We start from the raw sequence: 25,495 nt of genomic DNA on the forward strand, positions 1-25,495 counted from the left end.
AGATTTAAACATATATTCTTTCTGAACTAATTCCACAAATCATTAACTGTCAGTCAATCAGATTGGGTCCTGACACTTTTAATTACTAAAATATATCTGTTTTCAATGAAGCAAAAATTGGAGACCTACTGCAGGCTGGAGAGTTGGGTGAAGAGGAACCTGATGAGGTTCAGCAACGACAGTGTAGAGTCCTACACCTGAGGAGGAATAACCACATGCATCACTACAGGCTAGTGGGAAAGGAGATCTGCAGAGAAGGACTTGGGTGTCCTGGTTGGCAGCAGGTTGGCCGTGAGCCAGCACTATGCCCTTGTCGCCAGGAAGGCCAACAGTATCCTAGGGTACACTAAAAAGAGCTTGGCAAGCAGATTGAGGGAGGTTCTTCTCCTCCTCTTTCTGCCCTGCTGAGGCTGCATCTGGAGTAGTGTCCAGTTCTGGGCTCCCCAGTTCAAGAAAGACGAAGAACTTCTAGAATGAGTCCATTGGAAGGCCACAAAGATGATTAAGAACCTGTAGTATCTCCCTCATCAGGAAAGTCTGAGAGACCTGGAATTGTTCATCATAAAAAAGAGATGTCTGAGGATGGATCATATAAACATTTATCTATAACTAAGGGGCGGGAGTAAAGTAGAAGGGGCCAGGCCCTTTTCAGTGGTGGTGCCCAGTGACAGAACAAAGGGGAATGGACAGAAATTGGGGTGTAGGAAGTCCCACACAAACATGAGGAAAAAATTCTTTGCTTTTAGGGTGACAGAGCACAAGCTGCCCAGAGTGGACAGTAGTGGAGTCACATTCTATGAAGATATTCAAACACCAGGATGCTTTTCTATGGAACCTACTGTAGGGAATCTGATTTAGCAAGGAGGTTGGACCAAGTGATCTCCAGAGGTCCCTTTCAACGCCCTCAACTTTGTGACTCTGTGATTTAAATTACAATTGTTTTAAATGTCAGAGTATATATTCCTGGGGGATGCTATCCCCCAGAGTGACCAAAATGAGTTTTATATTACTTATGGAACTACTTCTGCAATTTTTTTTCACAAAATCACGGAATCGCAGATTTACAGAAACACCAAGGTTGGAAAAGACCTACCAGATCATCCAGTCCAACCATCCACTCATCACTAATAGTTCTCACTAAACCATGTCCCTCAACACAGCATCCAAAATTCATTCTTGGACAGTAATTCTCTGAAGTATTAACACTAGACCAGTAGCTCAGGCTCTTTTAAACGTAGCAAGAATGAAGTAAATAATCCTACTATCTCACTCTGCATGTCTTTGAAGTTAAAATGTGTTTTTTAATAGTTTTGGTAACAATTTTGACCCCAAACACTCTACTTTCTGTAAGTTATATAAGTATGAGGACTATATATTTGTAAATATATGTATGTACACAAATGTACACAAAAATAGCCTGTTTGGTAATTCAAACTAGGAACTTATTCTGGTGCAATACAAATAGGGTGTTTCTTCTTTACAATGGATAACTGAAGCCGTATAAGATAAGTATGAAATTTGTAGGAAATAAACTCTCTTTTAAACAAAGTCAACAATTTCAAGTGTTTTAAGCACAATGTCATAACACATTGTCATAATTGAAAGAGGCACCCTTCTGCAGCATATACTCAGTAGAAAACGAAAATTTACTAACATTAAGAAAGAAAAAGATCATATTTCTGTTAAATTTTGTACTTCTGAACTCAGACTGAAATCAGAATTGTAAATATTTTATAGGTAAATAATAGGAACATCTTGAAATAAACACTTCCTTAAAAAAAAAAAAAGCAACTACTGATATTAATGGTAATGAAACAATGTTGCAAACCCAAAAAGATTAAAAAAAAGCTTGTGTAAAGCTTCAGGCTAACATCTGATCAGTTGGGTGCCTATACACTCTGAAGCATTTGACCTTTTGCCTTTTACCTTATTTTCCCTCAGCATAGGAAGCAGCAAGGTGCCTATAAAATTTCTATCAGCAGCACAGAAGTAATTCCCTTTTCATGTGATTTCTCTGATATAATGGCCATGGAAAGTTCCATGAGGTCATGAAACTTCTGTAGTTTGTAGTATCCTCCAAATACCACAGAAACCAAGATTCTGTAAATCTTGGTAAAATAGTTACCCATTATCCTCAACTTCTCTGCTGCTGTGTCTTGCTTTTGACATTACTAGGATGACAGAAGATATTTTTTCTGCCCCAAATCACCTTATTGTACCTGTCCCTGAAAATTTTATGAAGTCATCCATTACTATCAACTCATACTAGGAAAAAATAACTGACTCAGTTAATGTGATTGGGGCCATGAAACATCTGCAAAACTGTCACATTATTCCTGCTTCGTGTTCAGAATTACAGCTGCTTAATTTTATAACAAGAAATAGCAGGGAATGTTTTTGGGTTGTTTTTACCACTATTGCCTATTCCGTGGAGACTATGTAAACTTCAAAATGAGCAATGATGCAATAAAATAGCAAGTTCAATTCTTTTTATAGAAGACCTACATATAAGAACTCTGTTTGGGCTAAATTCCCTTTAAAAATACTATTAACTCTTCAAGATGGATCATAATACTTCTTGTCAAATAACAAAAGGTAAATCTGTACAATTTCTCACCATCCCTGTATGATCACTTCCTACCCTGTTTTAAGAAGAATGTTACAGTTAACCAAAAATACTTTCCAAACTTTTTCAAAATGTAAATTCTCTAATACTAATCAAAAAAATTTTCCTTAGCTACATCATTTTTAATTCCTTTTACACAGTTTAGATGAGGCTGTAGAAATCTAGAAATATAGGATGGAACTCTATAAGAATTTTCAGGAATATATGTCCATACAGGTGGAAGACATTAATTATATATACACACAAATACACAGATTTTCTTGTTCATAGGCATTGAAAACATATTTATTCTCTGTAGCTGCTTGGAGAAGTGTGACCAATGTAAGAATACTGGACAAATTTGGGATCTGTTGGTGGGTATATTCTTACAGGAAACTGCAGCAAAAGGAGGCTCCAAGAATATTTTGGTCAGCATTATAGAGATTAACATTATTTATACAAACTGAAGGGGAAAAAAAGAACACCAGAACTTGGAAATATAGACTGTAACTCTTCCTTTTTAATATATTCTATAGTTGCAAAAGTTGAATGTAATTATTAAATTTCAAAATGTTAGGCAAGTTGAACAGGCTATGAGGTAACATATAAACAGCATTGCAGTCAGGTAGATGAGAAAGGCTTGATAAAATAATAATTTGCCAGTTGTTCTTCTGATTTGGAAACATTCCAGTTGCTCTAATAAAAATCACCAGCAATAATAAATGAATTAACTATATATATATATATAACTGTTGCTCCCCTATACTTACCATTTTTTTCCTCTCAATCACAACAACTCTATCTTTTCATCATCTTTCAAAATATCAAGCACACACACATGCCACTAAAATGAATTATGCTAACTAGATAAGCTACCAGCTTCTCAGTGTGGTAATATCAAAGACATTTCCATCAGGAAAGAAGGCCAAGTCTAAGCAGCAGTTTACTCTCATGTTTTTTACCTTGAGGAGCCTCTTAGCATATGCAGTCCAAAGAGGGCTTGGATGCAGAACTTCTGCCACATCCCTTGTCTCCTCATGGCTTCCTCACCTGCTTCCAGCAAATGCAAGCAAAGGCCGCTGTTTGAATATCTTTACAGTACATACTGGAAAATTTACATTTATAACTGATACTCCCTTTACTAGAAAGAAAAGCCCTGGAGAAATTATTCTGGAGAAAACAAATAAAATAGGACACCTACTCTAAAATGAAAGTTTCCATGCCAAAATAATTACCATGCCAAATAATTACCATGCCAAAATGGGAAAGGAAAATCTATATGTTTGGGGGATTTACATTTAACAGGTCTTAATATGTATTCAAATTTCTAATGATAGAAAAAATGAATGAAGGTAGTGTTTTTTCTCCCTTCATTACACCACTGTTTACACGTGCTCAGCATACACCTCCTTGACAAAGAAATACTGTTTATTAGGAGGTGCTGCAGGATTTTCCTATATATTTTATTTTATTGTCAGCTACAATTATTATTATTTGTCTTCTCTTACATAAATAGGCTTCCACAGCATTTCAGTATAGTTTCATGACATTACAGTGACAATGTGCTTAAGCTGTCCTGAAGCAAAAGAGCAATGCTATTTAATTTCAGCAGTGTTTCCATTCATTCCATTAGGAACTCAATGTATTTGGATATATTGCACATATTTTTGCATATCTGTGGTGTAAGAGATTATTGTTTTACATCATTATCTCAAAGCTTGCTGGGGACACGGATGAACAAGTCCAAGCAAGCCCTGGGCAAGGGTTGAGAAATCCTTTGTCTGGAGAACACTGATGGACAAGTCCTGGGCAAGGGTTGCAAAATCCTTCGTCTGAGGGACACAGATGGACAAGGCCAGAGGCAATGAGAGAGAGACGAGCCACAGATTAATGGCCAGGAAGCAGTCTTTTGTGCGTGCTTATCTCAAGGAAGATGGCCATCTCAGGAGGTGCTGCACATGACTCTTCCCAAGTGCACGGGAATGCCATGATGGCAGAAGAAGGATAAAAAGGGGACCTACAACCATGATGTTCAGTGTTTCTGGCAACAGATTCCTCATGAAGAAGAAGAGGTTTCTGACATGAGAAGCCTCACGACCTGCCCCTCTCCCTCCTGGACTGTCTCTGCGACTTCATCCTTCTACCTGCTTGCTGCCCAAGGCTGGCCATGCTGCTGCTGCTCTCCCCTGAAAGGTGTCTGCCATCAGATTCCTGCATGTTGACGGACTGTCTTGGGCCTGCTATCTGAGTCCTGTGGCTTCTTCCTGGATTTATCGTAGGGCTTCTTCCTGCTACTTGCTTGCTGCCCAAGGCTGGCCACACTGCTGCTTTTGCCTCAGACCTTCGAAACGGCGTGCAATGGGACTGCTGCTGGATTCTGGTGGTGACTATCCCCACTTCATGCAATTCTTGCTTCTTTCCTATCTTTTCTATCGCCCTCCTTCCCTTTCCAATCACCCTAATTCATAATAGTTGCTGTCCTTCCCTTCCCCGTCTCCCTGATTAGGATTTAAAATAAACTGGTTGGATCAACATTTGGACCATTGTTTCTTAATCTCATACCGAGTATATAGATATCAAAGAACTTCCTGTCCCTCCTATAAATTAGAGCGAGACATGTGGAAGAAGATATTTTATTCTAATTGTATTTTTCTGTAACAACGAAAATATCCTGGCACTAGTCATGATATTGACTTTTAAAGGATCATCTTCATAATATATAGGGACTTTCAATTATGCTTTTAAAAAATGAATACATTTTTAATGTTTCTTTTTTCTTTTTCTTGTTCCATTTCAAGTCACGATGACTGGCAAAATTATTCTATAAATAATTAAAAGAAAAAATCTCTCATTTTTAATAACACTAGCAACATCCCTCTTGTTAGTAGCATTTTGGTTTCAGCTGATAGAGACAAAACCCCAAACCTCAATTTAAGGATGGAGAGTCTTTGTAAAGGCACATTTACAGAATTGGTACCTTCAGAATGAAATCCAAAAAAACCCTAATAAGCTGCATGAAGATCACAGGTCTACATCAGAAAATTCTGTCCCTTCAGAATGGAATGTAGGAGAGAAATTTGATATATATTGAGGCCAGGAGCAACTGTACAGAGGAAAGATAAAGTCTCATCAAAAATATAATCTTAAAAAAAAGAAATCAGATTTTGCTTTGAATACATGTTAAGAATACATTTTCCTTCACAGGGAACTAAGAATTTTTTCTAATATTTCACTTCTTATAAATTAGTTTTATCTCCTTGTCTTTTTTTTTTCCTACATTTATTTCCGGTCAATAAACATGTGTTATAGCAAAAGTTAAAATATGATATTAAAGTTCCCCCTTACTACCTCCTTGACGTAACTGCCAGAGGTTTTACGTACATTTTTTGAACACCAAATTTTTTTTTGATAGCAGATTATAAATATTTTGTTCAACAAAAGAAAAAAAGCTCAAGGCTGTCTGTTAATAGCACCTAGCAATATACTGACAAATCTGCAGACAAGTGTGTAGACTTACACGTTAATGTTGTTGTAAAACAAACAAACAAACTCTGCAGGTTGTGTAATTACCTTAGTGTAAAAGTCACTCAGAAAAATAAGGAATACTAACAAATTGTCTGCCAAACTAGAGATGGCAATTTACTCAAATAAATAAGTAAATAAATACATAAAAAGTGAAGTTCTTTACTAATTCCTAGTAAAGATAGAGAATATTTAATACTATCAGAAGTAAAAAGAAGTTTATGTGTTATAGGTAATCACACAATTTCACAATCTTAGAACTTGGAAGGAACATCTGGAAATCATCTAGTACAATCCTCCTTTAAAGCAAGTTACCTGTATAAGGTTAAATAGCAAAGTGTCGAGGTGGGTTTTTAACATCTTCAGAGAAGGAGATTCCACCTCCTCACTGGGCAGACTGTTCCAATGCTTTGTCACCCTCTAAGTAAAGACATTTTTCCTCATAACTTTATGGAACTATATTCCAGTTTGTATCTGTTGCCCCTTGTCCTATTGCTAGGGAGCCCAGAACTGGACCCGATACTCCAGATATGGCGTCTCCAGTGCAGAGTAGAGCAGGTCCCTCAACCTGTTGGCCATGATCTTTTTAATGCACCCCAGGATACTGTTGACTTTTGGGCTACAAGGCCACACTACTGGCTTGTTGACAGCCTGTTGTATACCTGGACACCCATGTCCTTCTCTGCAGAGATCCTTTCAAGCAAGTCTGCCCCTAACCTGTACCGATGCATGCAGTTATTCCTCCCCAGATATGAGTTGACTTAGCTGAACATCTAAGGTTCCTCACTGCCCAGCTCTCCAGCCTGTTCAGGTCTCACTGAATGGCAGCACAGCCTTCTGGTGTGTCAGCCAATCCTCTTAACTTTGTATCGTTAGCAAGCTTGTTGAGAGTATGCTCTACCCCTTCATACAGGTCACTGATGAAGATGTTGATCAAAACTGGATCTGGCAGTAGCTCCTGAGAAGGAGGACTCCAGTTAGATTCTGCGCTGCTGATCACAACACTGAGCTCCATCAATCAGACAGTTCTCAATCTACCTCACTGTCAACTCATATTTTCCACATTTCCTAAGCTTACATATGGGGATGTTATGGGAGACAATGTCTAAAGCTTTTCTGAATTCAAGGAACACAACCTCCACTGCTCTCCCCTCATCTAACCAGCTGGTCACAATAATATCACATAAGACTGATTGGTTGAGCAGGATTTCCTCTTGGTGAATCCATGTTGACTACTCCTGATGACCCTTTTTTCTTCCACTTGCCCAGAGATTATATCCAGAATAAGCTGTTCCATCAACTTCCCAGGGATGCAGGCGACAATTTCACCTTCTCAGTGTCCTCTGTTACCATGGCACTCACTTCATTCGAAAGTGGGCCCATATTTTCCCAAGTCTTCATTTTGCTATTGAAATACTTAAAGGAGCCTTTCTTTTCCTTTATCTCTTCAAGATTTCATTCCAAGTGGACCTTAACATTCCTTGTTGCATGTCTTGCTAGTGTTTCTGTATTCCTCCCAAGTGGGCCAGACTCCTTTTTCACATTCTGTGTACTTTCCTTTCCATTTGAATTTTTCCATTAACAACTTGCTCATTCACTCAGGTTTCCTGACACCTTTGCCTGATTTCTTATCCTCAGTGATGCACCAATCCTGAACTTGGAAGAAGCGGTGGTGTTTGAATGTCAGCCATCTTGAGCCTCCTTACTTTCTAGTACTCTAACCCAGGCATGTCCAACCGGTGGTTCATGGACTACACACGACACAGCTCAGATCATCCTATGGCCTGCCCCTTGCCCCGGATAACTATGGTGATGGGTCTTCCTGGCTAAGTGGTTTGGCCCATCCCTGGGCACACATTCATCACTCAGCAGCAGTCAAACATTGGTATGCAATCAGCACTGTCTGAGCAAAAAAAAAACAAGACATGGAGAGGGAGCCGTGCAATGCTAACACAAGTTATGACAAATAATCTTACGGATTTTGATACATTGGCTAAACTCTGTTATGTGAACAGCAAAAAATATGCAGTCTTTCTTTCTGTTTTGATAAAAGAATTTGACAACACGTTTCAAGATTGCAAAACATATCATCAATTTCTTGGTATATTTGTGACTCCATTTTCAGTTGACATGAATATACTACTGTCACATTTCTAAATAGAATGTATAGAGCTGCAATCAGATATTAATAAAAATAAAATAATAATAATAATAAAAGATCAGGGGCATGCAAAGACAGGATATAGTAGTTTTAAACTGAAAGAAAGTAGATTTTGATCAGATACTAAGAAAAAAAAATCATAATAAGGGTAGTGAGGAACTGGGACAGGTTGCTCAGAGAAATTCCGGATCACTGGATGCGTTCATGGTCAGTTTGGATGGAGCTTTAAGCAGTCTGATCTAGTGGAAGATATCCTGCCTATGGCAAGGGGTTGGACTAAATCAAGTGCATACAACTTACGGCCCAGCACAGCTCAGAATGCAGCTGCTGCCTTCTACAAGGTCATCACTCCTCTGAGAAAGAAAGGAAAAAGATAAAGAAAAAAAAGGGGAGAAAGGAAAGAGAAGGAATAGACTGAGGGCCCATAAGCTGTAGAAATAGAGTGAATCAGTTTGTCAGTTCCTTTCCAAGAAAACTGTTCCACAGCTCTGCACTAGATACAATCAGACAGAAGCGGTGTTTTCTTAAGGAAAAACAAGGCAAAAGACCTGCTTCCCACAAGCACCTCTCATATTTTAGAAAGAGAAACACAGCATAATAACCAGATAACATAGCATAAGACCAGATATTTAAGAAAGAAGCTGATGGACTAAACTATTGTCTCAAAAAGCCTTTCCTACCTCCTTGTTTGTGATATGATAGTTATTTAAAATATGTTTCTATGAGGGAGTTTGTTTAAATAGAGTCATATAAAATGTGTGAGATTTTCCCCACTGGTTTCTTTGCAGAGGAAATATATGGCAAGCTTTTTTTTCTTTCTTTTTTTTTCCTTTTTTTTCCTAAAAGCTAATTATGTCTGGGTCACCTTTTGTCGTGTTTTTTTTCAAAGCATTCAATGCAAACAGAGGTGGTATTATTTAAGACCTGAGAGATACCGTACTTATATTTCAGGTCAAAGTGGCAATCAACTAAAGCCTGAAGTTGTTGAACTTGACATTTTCACGTCATTTGCATAGCATTTTTTTAACCTTCAAATTATTGGATGAGGTGGGTTTTGTTTTTTTTAAATGAGTTTTCTTGATCTCCAGTTGTTAATGTGAAGAACTGTTCAAATTACCTTTTCAAGAGTATTTTCCGTGATTTCAACAATGTTACAGAGTTGCATTCATGATGAATGTAGTAAAATCAAGAGCAGTCACTTTCTAATCACATGTCTTACTCTATGTATTCTCTTTAAAGAACAGTAGAAGGAGCATATTTAAATTAAAATTAAAAATTGAAAATCTATTTAAATACAGGAAAGAGGTGTTTTTATATTCAGTCCTATGCCCAGACTGTGAGTGAGAATGGAGGCAGAAGGATGGTGACACTAGAATTGCCTTCTTCTAAAGGCAGGATAAACTTAGAAATTAATTGTTCTGTACCAGAAAGTCTTGAAACATGAATTCCCTACAGAATTAAAAAGAACAAAAGCAGGCTTGTCACAGCTGAATGGAATAAAATTGTATTTCAAATCAGTTACTTCTAATCCCTCTTGTACACCTTATAGCAAAGAAATGAAAGTAATACGTTAAATAAAAATGTTTTAAATTCAGTTGCATTTTAATAAAAAATTATAAATGCTTATTTCATTTCCACTCAGAAATGATATTATTAATTTTAAAATACTTGTCCCCAAATACATGTTTCTGAGAATATAAACACAAATAGGTTGGTGTTTGGAAATGTAAACTTTTTTTTTTATATAGCTTTTCATTATGTATGTACATGGGAATTATTCATGGAGAACTTTTACTGACAATAACAGTTACATGTTTCTAATGAAAATGCATTTTTGTAATTTCCAGTTAATCCCAAAGATTAGGATGGAACACCTCCCCTATGAGGACAGGCTGAGAGATCTGGGGCTTTTCAGCCTTGAGAAGAGAAGGCTCCAGGAAGACCTAATAGCATCCTTTCAGCATCTAAGGAGGTACTATAAGAAAGAAGGGGACAGACTTTCCAGCGGGGTTTGTCTTGATAGGAGAAGAAGAAATGGTTTCAAAATAATGAGGTGAAGTTTATACTGGATGTAAGGAAAAAGTTTTTTTACAATAATGGTAGTGAAGCACTGGAATAGATTGAGAAATATGGTGAAAGCCCCATTCTTGGAGACATTCAAAGTCAGGCTGATTGGGGCTCTGAGCAATGTGATCTAGCTGTAGAAGTTCCTTTTCATTGCAGGGGAGTTAAACCAGATGACCTTTAAAGGTCCCTTCCAACTCTAATGATTCTATGATTCCATTATTACAGCGGGCAATGGAGGAAGGTCATTCTCTGTATTATTATTACAGCGCTAACATCATTGCTTATTTTGACCGTTTTCTTTCAAGGTACTAGAACATCAGCTTTTGCCTCTCTCTAATTGCAAGGGCTATTTGGCAGTATGAACAAATATCAAACTCATGATATCCTGCTGTTACTTAATCATAGGATCACAGAATATCCTGAGTTGGAAGGGACCCACAGGAATTATTATTGAGTACAACTCCTGGCTCCACACAGTGCCACCCAAAATCAGACCCTAAGTCTGACAGCATTGTTTGAATACTTAAACTTCAGCAGTTTTGGACCATGACCACTACCTTGGAGAGCCTATTCTAGAGATGAATCACCCTCTGAGGAACTTCTTCCTCACGCCTACTTGATCTCCTCCTGACACTGCTCCATGCTATTCCCTCAGGCCCTGTCACTGTCACGGAGAGCAGAGGTCAGCACTGCCCCTCTGCTCCCTGTGGGGAGCTGCAGCTGCCATCAGGCCTCTCTTCAGTTCCTCTGCTCTGGACTGAGAAAACAAAGAGACCTCAGCCACTCCTCACACATCGTACCCTCTAAACCTTTTCTCATCTTCATAGTCCTCCTTTGCACACTCTCTAACAGTTCTGTGTCCTTACACTATGGCACCCGAAACTGTATGCAGTGCTAGAGGTGAGGCCATACAGCAGAGCAAGGAGACAACCCCTTCCATTGCCTGACTGGCAGTGCTGGACATATGTGGTTGGTTTTTGTTGCCAGGACACACTGCTGACTTAGATTCAAATTGCTGTTGACCAGAACCATTCATCATGACACACCAGTAATAGGACTCCTCCCAGCGTGTTTTGCTTATGCAAATGATGTAGGTATATATCATTGTATACCTGGAATTCAGTCAAGAATTCTCATCTTCCCAGTGCCAAATACAGAGACACTGTTGTCATTAAAGCAAGCAAGACCAGGTAATTGCATATTACAAAACCAGTATGACTGTACAAACAATGTGAACAATATGAGATCTATACAAAAATAACACTTCATGTGAATTTCTCTTTAGTTTTTCTGTTCTCCTAATTATTCATCCTGTTGTTTCTGTTCTGTTCTGTACTTCACACATGAAGTAGAATTCCTCTTCCTCCATGTCCTTCTCTTTTATTCCTTCACATCTCCTACATTTTCTCACTATCTGGGCTTGTTTACAAAGACCAAGTTGGAAATAAATATTTTGCCAGATAAGAATCAGTTCATTAATCTGGGGATTTACTTTTGAATGGAAGAGCATGAGTATTAGTGAATATTTAAATGAATCATCCAATCTGGAGTACAAAAAAACAAAAACAAAACAAAACAAACAAACAAAAAAAAACACAAATAAGCCAAACTTTAATATATATATATGCTAAAACATGACTGTTAGGTATAAACATGAACTGAAGTCTATTATTCATCCAACAGTCAGTACTTGTTGTTCACTGTGGCATAATGCAAAGGTCACCTGTAAGAAATACTAAATTAGACAAGGAGAAATTTGCTTAACACAGTTTAGAAGAGGTATTGCAGTAGGAATCTATTAATACATACCATCGAAATGAAATGAATTAACAAAAAAGACAAAAAAAGACAAAGCCCCACAATCTACCACCACACAAACGTACAGTTCTCCTTACCTTCCTTCCGCCTACCCTGAACAAAATAACAAAATTCAACTTTAAACACATACCAAAAATGAGCATGCTGTTAACAGTTTTCTGAATTCATCTTGGCAACTGTGAAAACTAAACAAAATTTTGCTAATACTTTGTCATTATCACATAAAGCTTCATTCCAGAACTGGAAGCTGGCATTTATTTTCTGAACTGGCTATTTATCACAACCCAAACACAAGAAGACTGTAATATGTAAGCTTTTTAAAAAATTATTTTGCAGACATAAAGTGACTACAGAGTTTAAGCTTGAATTCAAAGAATGAAAAATTTCCAACACTGAATAAAAACTATTAGATACTCAGCATCACTCCTGTTGGGGGGAAAAAAAAAGAAGGTTATGCAATGAAAGTGTGATCTTTGAAGAGAAGATTTTGCACTATAAATGAATATAATACTGAATTGCTATGACATGTAGGATATAGTAATGTATAAGAAGCTAGAAAGATAAACTGAAGCAATTGCTGAAGAGTAAGGTTTTTTTAGGCTCTGGGAACGCATATTTCAAATATGTGACCAGAGTTTGCTGTACAGATCTGTTATTCTTGAACAATAAAAGCAGAAGGTTCTTGAGAGTGCTTCAAATAAGGAAGTTACAAGTTAATGACTTTCCAGGTACAACTAATCAAATCTGTTAACGTACAATGGAACTGCAGATAATAATCCTATGAAAACAGCATGAACATCATGTACAAACTCCTAGCTGCTGGAAAATCTTGGATTTTATATATATATATATATATTTAATAAAGCAGGTCAGGTCAAATGTTAGATGTTCATGAAAAATGCAACTTCATATATTTCTTTAAAGAATGAATTATTCCCCCATCTGAGAATTATAACCGACACATACAAATGAATATACAAATAATAACAGAAAGCAGTCTGACTTGTCACATTCTTTATTTTCACAATATATTAGCTTAACTTGCATAATATAACTGAAAAGCTATAGGAGATAATACAGAAGTGTGAAAGTAAATATTTTTTCTCCTTACATGCAATTTCACCTCATTATATAATACCCATCTATTCTCCTTTTCAAAATAACATAGTTCTGGTACTGTATTCTGTTAAAATTGGTTACTCTTCTAATTCTATCTCACCTTCCAGACACCTTTTACCTTTTTAAAAACTATTATTATTTCAGAAAGTGCTACTTATTCTTGAGAAATACTTTATCACTGAGCGCTTCCTGGATGGATTGAATTCCCGTCATGAGTAGTTTTAACTGCTAAAATGTGTTGTCATGTTCTATCTGGGGAGTCTTTCATTCTTTAAGAAAAAAAAAAAAGGTAGTGGAATCATTCTACCTTGCTCCAAACATATCTGTTTGTTTTGACTTGTTTTTATGGGGAGAGATCTTGGAAGCAACACTTAGTTTCATAAAATGGAGATTTACAAAAGAATAAAGAAAAATACTAACCAAAAAGAGATGGAAGTTGTATTTACAATTTATTATATGATTTTATTCATTGAGCAAATTAATGTCTAGGGAGTTTACAGTTTCAAGGTAATAAGACTATTATTCCCTTCAACAAGCCAGGACTATCTGAAGTACAGTAATTCTGAAATAAGAGAGTATGTGCTCTTGAATATGCTAATGATACATAGGCCAATTACATCAGTTTTAAACACTAATGAAAAAAAGGAGACAGTGAAAACATTGAGAAGTAGCGAGTATGTTCAGAATCTGCAGTGAAGAAGAGTCACACATTCAAAGAATTTGGAAAGAGTCAAATTACTGGAGAACTTACACTTATGTTGTAAAATGTTTTGTTATAGAACTAAACCTCCTGCTGAAAAGTGATATGATTTTAAGTGCATTCTTCAGAGCTATGCGTAATTTTCAACAGATTCAGGTAGATGAAATAGAATGGGGAAAAATTGTTTCCAAGACAGAATAAAATATCTACAGTAGTCATTGTGAACTGTGTTTTATGTCTGATAATGGAAAATCAGCTTTTTTGTAGGTTTTTTTTTTTCATAGCTTTATGATAAGTATAAATCCAACAATAACATAGACTGATAACTTAAAAAAAAAATAAAGACAAAGAACTCTGGAAATGTGATTTCATCTCCCATGATTTCCACTGCAAATATTTTGTATTTCATGGGAAATCTAGAGAAAATCAGAGGGGAATACATTTGTGTTTTTGAAGATAAGCATTTAATTAATGCAACTTGAAGTTAGAATTAAAGTTGGCAGCATGTTTAGGGTACCAGTTTGTAAAGTACATTGTGACATAACACTTCTTGAATAAAAATCTTAGAAAGCAAGGCTGGGGGAGGCAAAATACAGTACTTTCTTTTTAGAAACAAACACACACACGTGTGCGGGCGCACACAAAGATGTCCCTGAAAATTTACTCCTGACAAAAAAACTCATCCCATAAACTGAGAGTTGTACTGTCAAGAAAAGGGTACCACTTTTGTGAAACATCACTGTTGTTAGGCAGTTAGAGGATTAATTTATTGTTGAATATGTTATTGCTACCATAACAGACAAAACTGACATTGAAAGCACAGATTGAAAGCCTGCTGATAACATTTATTGCGCAGCGAAGAAACAGTGGTTCTTCAAACAGATACCTTCAACTGCTACTACAGAATTGGACTTAAAGTTATGAAAGACTGTTCCGGTTTTTTAGGAATTAGAAGCCTACATTGAATAAAAAGATTTATAACTTGTTAGGACTGCAAGAACATTAAAATATTAAATTATTTCATTCATTTATATTTAAAGGGTGCTGCAAAACAGCCTTACACACTGTCTATTTGAATAAAGAATTTTAGCTGGATAATTCTTTAACAGGGTTATTTATGAAGATGTTTCTGAAGAGGTAACTGTGTTACAACCATTGCATTCTGAAACAAAATAATCTGAAAAAGGCAGGTTTTTAATCACTAACTTACAAAGACAGATGTTAAAAACTCTTCTAGGGGTTTGTCTGATCTTTGCATTTTCTGGTACTTATAATTTATAACTGTGGTGTTACTATAACGTAGAAATTATTCAGTGTTCAAAAATCAATTTGGAAATTAACTATATTGTTTTGAATTTCACATATGGATTTCTAAAATGTAAACATATCTCACTAAATCATCTGCTGATTCCTCGGTACTGCTCCAAGGGAGAGAATGTTTGTACACCAAACACTGGAAATGTGAGTACAACCATATTCCTTTCTCCTGCATGTCTACAATGTACTTAAATTATACTGATATTTATACCCATAAGTTTCCTTCTCCAAAATCAATTGACATTTCACAGGCATGCTGGATTCCCAGACTGAAGCACATTTCCACAGACAAAAAAAACACATGAATAAAGATATTGATCACACTTGCACTGATAAAAGTACACAGACTGTATTTTTTTATTATTATTATTATTATTTCACAGCTGAAAAACGGGAATTGATTAAGTGGAAATATGTTTGGCTTGGAAACATTAGAAGGTAGTGAATTTTCAAAAGAACTGGAAGAAACGTATATTTATTATCAACTATACTAAATCATTAAACACATTTTTTTACTGTGATTGCATCAGATGAATTCAAATAAAATATCTGGCTTCTTGGATTAGGAAATAAGAAAATGACCATATTATAAAATAAAATAACAATTCCACACTTCATCTCAGTGAGTAAGATTATACATCTTTTCCCTGACTACTATCCAGAGTCACAGAACAGCATAAATATAGAATCCGTAAGAACTGTGCTGTGCACAGATTTGTCTAATTAAAATTTTAAACATAGCTACTCTATGATCTGCAAAGCAATTTTAATCAGTGAAATGTTCTAATTAGAAGAAACGCTTTTATAAAAGAGGATTTATTTGTAATGTACTTTAGCTCTCCATTGGTTAATACATTCCCATTAAAACAGAATCAAACTCATAGTTAGGATATTTGGCTTATGTGGCAAACAGAGGCAAGGTCACAGCATACTGATGTTTGCAAAATATTATCCTCATCTCTATTTAGAGAAACTGGAAATCATTTTGTAAACATTTGGTGAAATTTTATGATTGTTCTGGTTATTCCAGAGTATTGTTCTCTCATTTCAATGGTAAATCATGTTCAATAAAATGAATAAAAAAATGCATTCAGGCTTCACAGAATCACAGAATGGCCAGGATTGGAAGGGACCGCAAGGATCATGAATCTCCAACCCCCTTGCCACATGCAGGGCCACCAACTTCCCATTTAATACTAGACCAGGCTGCCCAGGGCCCCATCCAATCTGGCTTTGAACACCCCTAGGGACGGAACATCCACAATCTCTCTGGGCAGCCTGTTCCGGCACCTCAGCACCTCACCATTCTCTCTATAAAGAACTTAAGCTTTTAGCACTGTAAAGGCTTAAGCATTTTATACACTGACTTTTTCATGAATAATCTATCTATCTATCTATCTATCTATCTATCTATCTATGTTATGAAAAGATCATTAAACTCTTCAGACATTACATTACCCAATTTATTTTTTATATCTGTGCTGATATACAAATAGTTTGTCTCACTATAATTTTTTTTTACTTAATTCATCACAGAGTCTAATTTTTAAGGAACAGATAGGGTAATAACAACAATGGAGTGAATACCTGGCACGGTGTCACTGTTATCAGCATAAGAGGACAGAGCAACAAATCTGTCTTCTCTACTTTCTTTCTGTGCTCTAATGCTTACAGTATCACCATATCACCAGTTTTCTAGCAGGCTTCACAAGACATAGTGATTGGGTGAAAAGTACAGATTCTATTTTATTGCCACTGCTAAGAATTGGATAGCTCAAGATCAAATTTATTCCAGTTTGTTCAGACTGCAGTATTTGGAAACTTATTAGTCATTTAGAGGCTCAACTGTTGTGCTTCCATGCAGTTGAAAGCAAAACTGTGTCCCTTTGCAGTTTTCTCACCATGCAGCAAGTTAGGAGAGCATCAGCTGATTGAGCAGTCCTCATATTGATGAAACAGAAATGCCAACCGGTGAACAGAGAAAATGATTTATGATCATGATTATTAAGCAGAAGAATGGTGCTATGAAGAAGAATGCACTGTTTAGAGGCCTAACCAGCATATTCGTTATTCTTCATTTGGCGTCCCCTTGCTATATAAATATACCAATGATAAAATACTTCTAATAATCTACAACAAAATTCATCTGTTTTGAATACTTGTGTTTCGCGAACTTAAGTTTAACGATATTCTTCTGTTTTGTTTAGACAACTGTAGTAATTTACCTTCACGTATGTTCATTTAGACTTGAATTTTAATTGAAATAGAAAGGTATTGCACAAACAATCCTATATTGCAAATTCACTAGATGTATTACTGAATCACAGAGTAACAGAACCGCAAGGGTTGGACCTCAAAACATCATATAGTTCAACCCCATTGGTAAAGCAGGTACCGTACAATAGGTCGCAGAGATAGACGTCCAGATGAGACTTGAATATCTCCAAAATAGGAGACTCCACAGTCTCTCTGGGCAACCTGTTCCATTCCTCCATGACCCTTACTGTGAAGAATTTCTTCTGCATGTTAGTATAGAACATCCTATGTACAAGTTTTAGGCCTTTATTCCTCATCCTGTTTCTACACACCACTGAGAAGAACCTGGCCTCATCCATTTTCCTTCCAGGCTCCATATTATAACTTTTTAAGTTTTGCTTGTTTGTTTGTTTGCTTTTAAATTCACATGCTTTCAGTTTTTAAAATATGGCAATATTTTTTTTCCTGAATTTATTGTATTTATACTTTATTCTTTTATTCCAGTAGATATACTACTATATTACTAATTCTTTTCTCAGCCCTGTAGCTTAAACAAGATCATATATTTCAAGTTCTAAGACATTCCAATTCTAGCAAGTAGCATCTTGATTTTACTTAATTCTTTACATCTCTATCAAAAAGACAAAATATAGAAAGAGAATGCTTCACTAATCTTAAAGTAATTTCATCATGATATCTATTCAGATATGGAATTTGTTTCCATGGATAGTAACAGGAATAATGTTAAATTATCCAGCCCTAAGCTGACTATGTAGTTTAAATCATGCTTTAAACCATGGTTAGAAGAAAATTTTATTTGCTTAATGAAAATAGTGAATCTTCAAACTTTGTACATCTCACCATTACTGAGTTCAGAATTCAGAAATATTATAATGTAGATAAATTTGTATCTCACTAACTTTCAAAGGAAATGTGTATCTAGTGATGAAATTATGTTCAGAAACGTGCATGTCACATGCTCATGATCATCTAACTTCTTGTCCACCAGTACTTCCAAGTCCTTCACAGTGCTAGTTCCCAGCCTCTAACCTGCACTAGAGCAGTCTTCTTTTCTCCAGACTTTCTGGACAGGTGAAGGATTACTGAGGGATGGCTTTGGCAGTGAAGATTGAAGGAAAGAAGGCATTCAGTACCTCTGCCTTCTCTGCATTTTTTGTTACCAGGGCCCCTGCTTCATTCAGTAGAGGGTGTTTCCTTTTTGTTATTGATATATTCAAAGATGCCTTTCTTATTTTCCTTACCATTCCTAGCATTATTTAAATCTAAATGGGCCTAGGCTATCCTCCTTCATTTCTACATACTGTGACAATGTCCCTAAATTTTCCCAAGTGGACCATCCCTACTTTCACATTCTTTGCACCTCCTGCTTATGTTATGAGTTTTGCCATGAGTTCCTTTTTTATCCATGCAGATCTCCTTCCCATTTGCTTGATTTCTTGCGCATAGTGATGCATGATTCTTGAGTCAGAAGGAAGTGATCCTCCCAGGAAGTAACCTGCTGTCTTGGATCAATGGGATGAGGTTCAACAAGGCCAAGTGCCGGGTCCTGCCGGGCCACAGCAACCCCATGCAGCGTTATAGGCTTGGGGACGAGTGGCTGGATGACTGTGAAGAGGAAAGGGACCTGGGGGTGTTGGTTGATACTCAGCTGAACATGAGCTGATAGTGTGTCCAGGTGGTCAAGAGGGCCAAGGGCATCCTGGCCTGCATTAGAAATAGTGTGGTCAGCAGGAGCAGGGAGGTGATCATCCCCCCGTACTCAGAGCTGGTGAGGCCACACCTTGAGTATTGTGTTCACTTTTGGGCCTCTCACTACAAAGAAGACATTGAGGCCCTGGAGCATGTTCAGAGAAGGGCAACAAAACTGGTGAGGGGTCTGGAGCATAAGTCTTATGAGGAGCAGCTGAGGGAGCTGGAAATGTTTAGTCTGGAGAAGAGGAGGTTCAGGAGAGACCTCTTTGCACTCTACAAATTCCTGAAGGGAGGTTGTGATGAGGAGGGGTTTGGCTTCTTCTCCCAGGCAACAAACAGGACCTGAGGAAATGGCCACAAGTTGTACCAGAGGAGATTTAGGTAAGACATAAGGAACAACTTTTTCTCTCAGAGAGTGGTCAGGCACTGGAATGGCCTGCCCAGGATGGTGGTGGAGTCGCCGTCCCTGGAAGTGTTCAAGAGGCATCTGGATGAGGAGCTACGAGATATGGTTTAGTGGCTTCTGGTAGTAACGGTAATGGAAGGACAGTTGGACGAAGATTATCTTGCAGGTCATTTTCAACCTTGTGATTCTATGATTCTATGATCCTTCCTCCTCCTAAAGCTCACTACCATGGAATTCTTCTAAGAATATTCCTGAAGAGGCCAAAATTAGTTCTCCTGCAATCCAGGATTGCAATTTTACTTATTGCCCTGCTTCCTCTTGCTGGATACTGAACTCCACTATCTTGTGGTCACTGTAGACAAGACAACCCCAGCCTTCACATCCCCAACCAGTCTGTCTTTGTTAGTACAAGGTCTACCAGGACACATTTCCTTGTTGGCTCCTTATAAGAGACTGAGAAGCAAAAGGGTTAATGTCCCCAATACTCAGTGGAAGAGTAAAAGATCACCACAGTAACTAGATAAAGAATGGTTGAAGGAGGGGGACTTGTGAGGGCAAGACAAGGCTCTTCTGGGCCAATTTCTTATGTAATGTGATGACGTGCAGACCCACTGAATTACAACAGGCAAACTTAGCTGGGGAAGGAAAGATCTCACAAACTACACCTGTGTGCCAAAGATTGTCAAGCAGCAGTCATTTGCGCAGAGTGAGAGTGAAATCCTCTGAAGACCTTCCAATTCACTTCCAAAATATTCTAAATCTCAAAGCATTCTCAAGCAAGGGTAGAGCCATACCTCAATCGCATTAGAGGGGTCCTCATTACCATGAGACCCCAGACTCATTTGCAAAAGCTCCTCCTTTTTTGAGCAGGATGGGTAGAGGGAGGGAAGCGCTAGCACATAACGCCAGTTTGGGTATGAATTGACTATCTGAGGAAGAAGCCCGAATACAGTGACATGGCTGAATCAGCAGTTGGTAACTCGTTTATATCTTCTTTATTGTTTTAAATTTATTCTTCTCTTTATTTCTCTCTCTCCCTTTTTCTCTCTTTTTTCAAGTTATGTTTGAATGTAACAAAAGGCATATAGTCATAGCTTTGATAACATTGACAATAATGTTTAGATATATAAACCTGAGTATTGTAGTAATATACAAACAAACATTTAACTGATTGTGGCCCAAGGGGATCTCATACCTTGCTACCTCTGTATATTACCCAGAGCAGCTCAGAGTCAGACTGTAACACTCCTCCATCATCAGTTTCTATCAGTGCTTTCCAGGAACCTTCTAAATTTTTGTATCTTGTTCTGTTTCTATATTCTTTTGTAGCCTCTATAAGAATCCAAAAAGTTAGAATTACACTGAGACAGTCTGTAAAGGAATCATTTACTATAATGAATCAGGAAGAATGAGCTACAGAAAAAAAAAAATAAAAATTGTTACACAGGACTAACAGATCTTGCCTACAACCTAAAAATATATGAACACCACATGGATTTACCTTCTCAGGTAAATACTGATATCACTGAATTAATCATTCCCACAGATTCCATGCCTGGATTTGTAGAGATAGTTGTACATAATAACAACCAGATTGAAACTGTCGGTGTTCCATTTGATACCTTTATTAGCTGCCCAAGGAGTAAATTTGACAAAGTGTGGAGAACAAATTATCACTGCATTACTCAGACAGATAATGTCCTCAGCATAGTTGGTATTTTCACAGAATGTGACTTCATATCAAAAAAGAGCACCTTTACAACTTCTGCTTTCCTGGTAACATCAGTGATTGAATATGTTTGCCCAGTTTGGGTCCTCTTGTTGGGCATATAAAGAACAAAACATTTCTTTTAAGAGAGGAGGAAGATAATCTCTCAGACACCTAGTATTTATTGTCATTTGTTCAATACCGTTGAATTGCTGAACTCATTTGCTGTAGTCTTATTGACTTTGGATGAAGTTAAAGGCAACTACTCAACTAAAAACGTACACAGTGACAACTGTCTGAACAGAAATGAAAAGTGATGAAAAAGTAATCTATACAAATTACTGGAGTTCCAATTTGAAAATGAAAGAGGAAAATAATTATGTTTTAAAACTTGTGTTCATTTAATCAACTGCTACATTAGTATGTAAAAAAGTGGGGTCAATTAATTCATTTTTAGTTTATAACACAAAATCTTTTCTATTTACAAGAGATGAGCATAAGGAGAGTGTGTCATAATTCCCAAAAGCAATGATTTCATGAATTGAGGCACTAGCAGTATTCCAGCCACAAATCACCTTTTTCCCCCTAAAAATTAAGAAAGAAAGGAATCATTTCATATGTTTTCCATCAAATTTAATTCTTCGTAACATTCATTTTAACAATTAGGAGATATCAATAACCTTTTCAAATGTGTTTTTTTTTGATGGAGTAAAATATGTTCCTTTTTTTTTTTTTGTCATATTGGGAAAGAGAAAAACTTTAATCAGACACATATTTTAGCACTGATAAAATACTCATTTTTAGTCTATCCCCAGTATAATGATAGACGTTATTATCACAACCATGAGGCATATTAGCTTAAGATTTAAATTGAACTCATCCTTGAATTATCTAGTCATCCATGCTACTAATATTTGCTTTTTTTCTCTTGGTTGCTAGTTGAAGAGAAAGATCTGCATATCTGGAGAATCAAGCACTCACTGAGGATCTCACTTCAGTGCTATTTGCAGTAACGATATAGGTCGCACAAGGGCAAGCTCTTTTGGACATGCCTCTGTCTCAAGTTTGACTGGAAGAAACAATCATTTCTGACAGTGGAAGAATAACCTTAACTCCTTGAGCTGCTTGACATTTCTTTTGATATTAGTGAGATGTTACACCCAAAAGCTGAGACAGAAACACTAGAAGAGTCTGTCAGAGAAGTACATACATCTGATATAAAATAAGAACTAGTCATCTTCTTATCTATGCAAATTTCCTAAATGCAGCACCAGCACTCATAGGAAGTCATCCCCGTACTGCAGGCAACTTTGCTTGTCCTTTGTAAAGATCCAAGCTTTAAATTAAATTTACACTGCAGTTAATTGTATGCTCAGATATCTGTTGTATACAAAAATCTACAGGGATCGAAGATCTGTCTTTTAAGTATACTCAGGTGTTTAAAAGCTCTGTTTTCAATTTGTTTTTAAAAGAAGTTAAGACTTGGAATATGGAAGAAGCAAGCATGTTTTTAGGTGCTCAGTAAAACTGAAAGATTATTTGAGATACTGACTACCCAAGTGTTTTACTGAACTTATCACAATACCATTTATTTCTGTCATTAGAACAACCATATGCAGTACTACTACTACAACTACTACTGCAGAAACCACAGCCACATTCTATGAAAACTGTTTTATTAGATGTTAAGTAAATTAAAGCACTCAGTGCTGGATGCTGTAGAAGAACCATGTTCTCCCTATCCAGCTGATCACTTTCACTCCAGATTCCAGCATAGTGATAAGAGGCTGAAAAAAATCTTTAAATCTAGTTACAATAACTTCCCTTCCCTTTCTTTCTCCTCCCCTTCCCCACCCGTACCCTCCCCTTCCTCTCCCCATCCCTTCCCCCCCCGTTCCTTCCCTTCCCTTAGCTTTTCATCCTGAGGCAATCATTTAAATTTTCTTTATCAGTGTGGTGAAGTAGGCAACAGTTTGTTTCTCCTTTCTACTTACTTGGAAACTGCTTATAAAATAATTTGCATGGTGTGTAATCATGGCAGAAGCTCATTCGGACAGGTCATTGTACCTCTTTGTTCCTGGGACTTTATTTAGTGTTTTCTTTTTTCTTCAACCTTTCTTCAAGGTACTAAATCATATTTTTATGCAAAAAAGAAAGTACTAAGACAGATAAACTATTGAAAAAAATGTAGATAAACTATAATTAAACTAAAAATTTACATAAACTGGTGGTTTTGTGGGTTATTTTTGTTTGTTTGTTTTTTGTTTGTTTGTTTTTTGGGTTTTTTGTTGTTTTTTTTTGGTGATTCCCAGAACAGGATCATGAAGTAGGAGAACTTACTGGACTGATTTTTGCAGCACGTACAGCATGTCTCTGATGTCTCTGTGCAAAGTTTTGAAGCTAACTTATTGAACAAAATCACTTTAAAAGGAAATGAATAAGACCTTCTTCTTGTTAAAGGTAAAGAGAATTTCCTACATCTTCCTCTAGGTTTCTTCAGTATTGTTTTATCTGATCTGTGTCACAATACTGTCAGTGCTCTTGTCATTTTATGACTAATCTGCTTAGATTCAGGGGACCTGAGGCAAGTGTAGACTCTTCTATCACAAGGCTGGTGGTTATGGCATTCATTAAGATTAAGAGGAAAAAAAAAAAAACCACACAAAAAAACCAACACATAAAAAAGTTACCAGCATTAAAAATTCAGATTTTTTAGTATGACTATGGATCCTTGAGAAACAGGAAATTTTATGCCATGATTACACTGTAATATGACTACCTATCTTCAAGTGTGTGTTATCATTGCTTTGGTGGGTGTAAATTAATATTCTCCAACATCCATAGATATTTATGATTTCACTGGTGTTTACGTTATTAAACTCATTAAAATAATTACTGTATAAATTATGTTATGTATTGAAGAATCCTGTATTTCACATTTCTTTTATTTGACTAGAGATGTTTTTCCAATAATGTATCATATATCTTACGGTATGTGAAGGAAGTCTGTATATAAAAGTTTCATGCTGTGTTTCTATTATAGATAACAAACAAGGCGAAGTGCACTTCAGGAAAACAACTTGCAGGAAAACTGTAACAGAGGTGACTAAGATGTTCTTTTCATTTTGTGGCTGTCAAAATTATTGCCAAGGTTTTCAATATGTTCAGTTCATTAAATAATATGATTATGATCTCATCCTATTTCCTTCAATTCCCTATGAAACTAAAAGACTAAAATAGAAAAAGAAATAAAAGACTGTTAAAAGATCAAAACAGTGATATACACTCACAGAAGGAATAGTGAACAGTAAAAGCTATATATGTCAGAAAATGTACCAACATGACTAGGTCAAGAAGCAGATGTTAAATTTGCACCTGGCTATGTTGTGGTTTGAGAGGATTCAGTTTGGGCAGGCTACATTACTTAGCATCAGATTTTCTTAAAATTCTCATACTTTTTGCTTGTGTTTTCAAACACAATGGCCCATTTTTAATTGTTGTATATATATTTTACACACAGAATTACTGTGTGGTATTTCTGAAACAAGATGATGGAAGACAGAATATAAAATCCCGGAAGCAAGATTCTCCCACTGATTATTGCCTACACAAATGTTACTCAGTATAAATGCCTCAGACATGCTGCTTACATGTGAAACACCTTTGCTAATTTTGCTTTGCTCCTTTGTCATTTGTATTGTAATTAACTTTTTAAAATGTATCTGTAGGTATCAATTTCACATAATAGAAAATACAAAGTTATCACATTATTGTCTGCATATTATCTTTTCTCTGTCTTATTTTTTTTTTCTGATCCTCTTCTGAAATAAATTTTCTTGACATTTCTGCCTTTGCCTTATAAATAATTGTTAATGGTTCTGCTGTTTTCCCGAAGCATAAATCTTACATGATTATTAAAAAGGTTTAACATACACACTGGGTAATAGAGATACTTAGAAAAGATGGATCAGATTTGTTTGTTTGTATCAAATTGCCTGGAAATAAATTCTTGACTTCATTCTTGGTTCAGTGTTGACACTAATAGGAAATAAAATCCATTGTCCTACAAGTAACTTACCACTCAATTTAACACAAAATTTATG

This window comes from Meleagris gallopavo, chromosome 1, assembly GCF_000146605.3.
Source record: "Meleagris gallopavo isolate NT-WF06-2002-E0010 breed Aviagen turkey brand Nicholas breeding stock chromosome 1, Turkey_5.1, whole genome shotgun sequence".
In the NCBI taxonomy this organism is placed as follows: domain Eukaryota; kingdom Metazoa; phylum Chordata; class Aves; order Galliformes; family Phasianidae; genus Meleagris; species Meleagris gallopavo.